Source organism: Empidonax traillii, unplaced genomic scaffold, assembly GCF_003031625.1.
Source record: "Empidonax traillii isolate 1590-97213 ecotype Southwest subspecies unplaced genomic scaffold, ASM303162v1 scaffold7127:size9488, whole genome shotgun sequence".
Lineage (NCBI taxonomy): Eukaryota > Metazoa > Chordata > Aves > Passeriformes > Tyrannidae > Empidonax > Empidonax traillii.
The window spans coordinates 1-5313 of record NW_020962320.1 but is presented as its reverse complement, the minus strand read 5'-3'; the positions used below and the strand labels follow the sequence as shown (position 1 = coordinate 5313).

The window sequence follows — 5313 nt, the reverse complement described above, 5'->3', positions numbered from 1 at the left end:
TTCCAGTAAGAAGAAAATCACTCAGTTTTCATCTTCCCTGGTACAGACACTGCCACAGGTCTCTCATCACTTCCAGTTTCCCTCTTCAGATCTTCCTCTGCCCAACCATACACTTCTGGAACAAGGGGACAAGAACAATACACAGTATTCAGCATGCAGTTGGACCATAGATACAAAGCTGCAATGCTGCTTTCCTGTTTTACTTTACACTCCTTTCCTAATTTTTCATGAAGATGCAACTTGTTTTACTCATAGTTGCTGAAGAGTGAGCTGATGTTTTTCTGGAGCTCTCTGTGACAAGACCCAAGGTTTCACTCTGGGCACAGGCACGTCAGAAGAAGTTATTTAGTATGTAAATTTAGGATTATTCTTTCCCATCTGCACTACTTTATCTGTACTGAATTTTACCAACCATCTTACTTTCTAGTTTCGTAATCCCATTCTGCATTTTTTTATAGTCAGTCTGGGGCCTGACTCCCTCAGCTCAGCCAATTTGGTCACCTTGCTGTTTGCTGTACTTTCCAGGTCTCTTACAAACCTGTTGCTTAGCACAGCTCCTAGAAGAGCCCTCCTTTCATTTTGAAAACCAGACATTTAGTCCTGTCTTCTGTTTGCATTTCTGTGCCTAGTATTCATCCAAGCTAGGACCTGGTTTCTTATACCATGGCAGTTTCATTTCCTTAAAATCCTATGGTGAGGGACTTTGTCAAAAATCTCCTGAAAATTCCGCCTCATCCTTAATGATTTGCTCATTGTCCCCTCAAGAGTCTTCCATTTGTTTAAAGGCCAAGACTAACCTTTGTAGAAACTACGTTTCATCTTTCAGTTTTGTCTTTTATTTATAATAAATCTTTCACATTTATCCAGATTTCCACTAATTCTATCTTTTTCATGTGTTCTGTTAATTTACCAAGTGCAGACAGCAGGCTCACAGGGTTGGACACCTTCCCTAGAAACCTCTTTAAAATTTTGTGCTGCATTTACCACTCTCCCCTCCTAAGAAGTGAGTGAAAACTTAAGGGAAAGGTTACATACCACCATCAATAATTCAACTGTTTCATCCTTTAATTCTCCTAAGACTCTTGGGTGAGTAACAAACAGTCTCAGTGATTTCTTAGTGTTTATTCTATCTCTTTATTCAATTACTTCTTCCATGGTTTCTTCTGTTTCAGGCAATCTCTTGCTGAGTCCTCTCAAAGGGTTTGGCGCTTCCCCCAGTCCTCCTACAGTGAGCATCAGAGCGAAACACTTATTTACCATCTCTGCCACAGCCTTGTCCTCACTGAGCTCTCCTCAAATAACCCCATCACCAGCTGACCTGCAGAGCCGGCAGTGTTTCCTTCTGCTCTGCTGGGGGAAGGATTTAGACCTGCCTTGCTGTATAGTGAAGCATGTTGCCTATAGGACCTATGCATCTTTGCTATAAAAAGTGGTTGCTTGGGCAAGCTTTTCAGGAAGGGAAAGGTGGTCTCAAGTTAAGACAACGGAACAATGATCTGGAAAGCTGGATTTATGTCACTGTCATATGAACTGGGCAAGTGATTTATTTAAGTCTTCTGTTTGTGTTATTTGTTCACTCCTGATCTCCCAAGTGACTGATTTGATACCTCTGGTATGCAAGTACTGCAGTGCAATTTTGAATGTATAAAGTAACACACCAAAAATTCAGAAGTCATCACCTCAAATCTGACATATTAGAGGACTGGGGTTATTTTCAACTCTCTGCATCTCAGTTCAGCATTTACAAAATGGAATAATGCTACTCCTTACCTCAGAGGGGTTTTGTGCATATAAATTCATTAAAGTTTTTGAAATGTTCAGGTACTATAGCAACAGGCACCATGGAAAAACCTGGAAGGGATATAGTAATTATCTTCAAACAGGGTTTGGATACTGTGCAGTAAATAAGGCATGGGGGACATATTGGGCAATGGGAAGAGAACTAAAATTGAATATTTACTTTTCAGCTAAGCTCCTTCTGTCCTATGCAAGAGACTGAAGCACAAATAGTTTAGAACCAAATTCAAATGTGACTGTGTAATTAGACAATGTCATAATGCTCACACCCAGCGGGGCTCATTTAAGGCCATACAAGGCAATTCTTAAGGTTTGGCAGAGATACCAGCAATTAAAAATAGGTTTTTACATTAGATAAAAGGTCAGGAAACTGTAATGAAAGGCAGTCCAATTCTCTTCTGCTACTCCACTGAATTGCAATTTGGAGGGGTAATAAATATTGCATACAATTTTCAAAAGTACTTTAGAGACTTGAGAGCCTAAACTCTATGAGTGTCATCACAACCTAAGCTGCTATTACTCGAGCTAGAGGAAACTCTGCTCATTCCAGAAATGGAAGCATTAGGATGATATGTCAGCGTGGCACTCCATGCGGAGAGAAAGACCATGAGAGGAAACACATAATAAATTGGCCTTAGCCAATGTGTTTGGGCTATCATTGCATACTGTGCCAGCTGAATGTGGACAAGTAAGATATTGAGACAAATTTGATTGATATGACTGAGTTTGACAGAATTTGGTGCTTATTTACAGCCAGATTTTGCTAACTTTACTCAAACTGATTAGTGATTAGCTTTCCTGCTGAAATCAGTGGGGTTGCTAACAGTGAATAACATTCACTGTAAGGGGTTCACAATCCCTCCATTACAGAGAGAGAGGGAGCGAACATATGGAGGAATTACAGGGAAATATATTCTTTAATTGTACTTAACTAAGTTGAGAAAATTCTTTTTCTAAAACTGAAAAACTGCTAGAACATAAATTCCATATAGAAAAGTAAAATTATTTTAAAGCCTTATATGAAATGTCTGTTTATAGGTATGATGCTGTGGTTGACAGTAAAGACTCCATCGATTACCACAAGGCCTAACTTTCACCCATAAACAACTTAATATACCTTGAAATGATGAACTCAGCTGACCCTGCCAGAATTTCATTATGAAGCCTAAGGAAGGCTGGTATTTTGAGACTGTAGGATCCAGCAACTTTTGCCAGCAATCTGATCAACAGACATCATTTGTATTTTCAAGAAAATTAGCTGTAAATATTAGTTTTCTATTTGTCTGAATTACCCCTATGATTTACTTATTTTTGTTACTGTGTTGTAAATTACTTAATATTTAAGACTTTGAAAACCCACAGCAAATAGAAAATAACTGATCACCATAATAAACATTGTTACAGTGATGGAATCCACACTTTTTTTTTCCTATAGGACTGCATTTGTTCTACTAGTATGCACGTATAGTTTTTTATGGCAGAAACCGATTTGGGCATTCATTATTGACACACACACAATCATTTTAAGTGCAGTTAAGTACACCATCTGGCTTTTCTTTCCATCTATGCCTCTGTAGCCATACACAGTTATCTGCTATTCCAGGAGTGTCTGATGCCTGTTATAGCTGCACCAGTTGCACTGCAATCAGCTGAGTAGGCATTTCCCTTATGAACTCTGATTTTCAATGTTTAACAACTATTAAGAAATCGCATCAAGCTCAAACATGGCATGCACATTTGCAGACCAGATGTGTTTTTGTTTATCCTTTTATTTTTAAATGCTAGAAATGGCAGGATTGAAAGAGTCCATCCAAGTAATATAACATTTATAATCAGCAAAGCAGGTCTGCTCTCAGTTTGGGGATATGGTTGCAAGATATTTGAAAGTGGGTCTTACTGAGCCTTTTTATCATTATTTGTATCCTGCTCTCCTTAGCTAACTGCTTCTAGTACACAGTGTGTACTGAGAGTCACATTTAATGAAGGGGCTTAAGAATGTCTATGAAAAAACACCGGTATTTGGCATAGAGGGAAATTGTTCTGATTTACCCCAGCATCTAGACAGGTTGGAACCGTTAATCCCAGTGTAGAAGTTAAAATAGTCTTTATGTTTCTCTCTAAATTTGAGGAACCTAAGGAGAGACAGAGAAGCCCTCCAGAGGCAAATTCTGTGAAAGAGTTCAAATTCATAAGAGGATATTAAAAAGGAAAGAAAGAGAAGAGGGAGGAATAAATTAAAAGTATTTTCATTTAAATACATTCTGCCAGTTTTTCTGGCCATCTGAGCTTTATGTTGGGAAGATTCAGTACAGCAACATCTCTAAACTCAGGACTCTAAACCCGCCAAAAGGTCTATTGAAGGATCCAGAATTACCAGGCATATCCCTACTTCATCTGCAGATTGTCCAGGCATTTATTTTCCCAGGTATGCTTGTAAGTGCTTGTCCTGGGGCAGTGAATGCCTACCTCTCATCAAATGCTCCACTGCAATTCAAAGCATCAGCTACAGCCCACCTCTCCTTAGAAACCCCTATATGCAAACCAGTCTGCTGGTTAGAGCAGTCAGCCAGGATCCTGCGCACTGTGCCTGCGGGGGGGCACAGCCCACACCACCTCTGGTAAGTGTGCTACAGAGCTTTCAGCCAAACCCTGAAGTTGTAAAAGAATTTCAAGAGGCTTCTTTGCACATTCCCCGCTAATTAGAGAGATGTGTGTTTGAGCCATTTCATACTGAGAAAGGTTTTGAGCCTAGGTGTCTCGCTTCCTCAGGGAGTGCTCTGATCTCCAGCAGGAATTGAGGAAACCACCACTCCCTGCCTGCACATTAAAAGAGAAGAGAGAGCTGGGTCAATTCTTTGAAGAAATAGTTACAGAAGACTGCTGTTAGGAGAAGGGATTCCAGGTCTATGATCCCCAGTGGAAGAAGGCACTTGCCCATTCATTTCTTGGAGTGAAGCAGTGGGTACCAGCGGAGGGAAGGGGTCACACTGCTGGGTGTTAACCTTCTACCTGCTTCAGCTTGACATGTTCGAGAATGACAAGAAATTTATATCAGTATGAGGAGGGTTTAGATTCTATTCAGAAGTCAGGCACTTAGAAGTTGGATTGCTATCATCTATAGGTATTTTTATTTTTGTAAATAATTAATTTTTCAGTTTCCTGCTTCTTTCTCTTCCAATCTCCTGCTATTCCTGGCTCCAGTGTGTGCTGCTGCATCTTCAGCCAAGGGCTGCAGACCCAGATGTTGACTTGGTTCCCACAAAGACAGGTCCAATGCTGGGTGATTTGTTGTGTGATTTGTGGGTGGCCAGTGCTTACACTGGTAAGCAATATTACATGCCTCACATCTGAGGCAGTGCATTAATGTAAGGGAAAAAATGTTCTTAAGAACAATTTTCCTGAAAATGTATCTTCAGCACTGGAAAACATAAGCATGTGATTAATCTTAAACACATAAGTAGTTCTAATGAGGTCAGTAGGGCTACTCACTGACATGAAATAAATACATAGTCTTCA

General features: G+C 39.9%; 1 long non-coding RNA gene across 1 annotated transcript; it reads left to right on the top strand.

The window, feature by feature from the left end:
* The first annotated feature begins 2375 nt into the window (after positions 1–2375).
* Positions 2376–4714, top strand: LOC114073576. Its single transcript, XR_003574353.1, has 3 exons — positions 2376–2485; positions 2836–2975; positions 4589–4714. It is a non-coding gene; the product is annotated as an uncharacterized LOC114073576 (long non-coding RNA).
* The last annotated feature ends 599 nt before the right edge of the window (positions 4715–5313 follow it).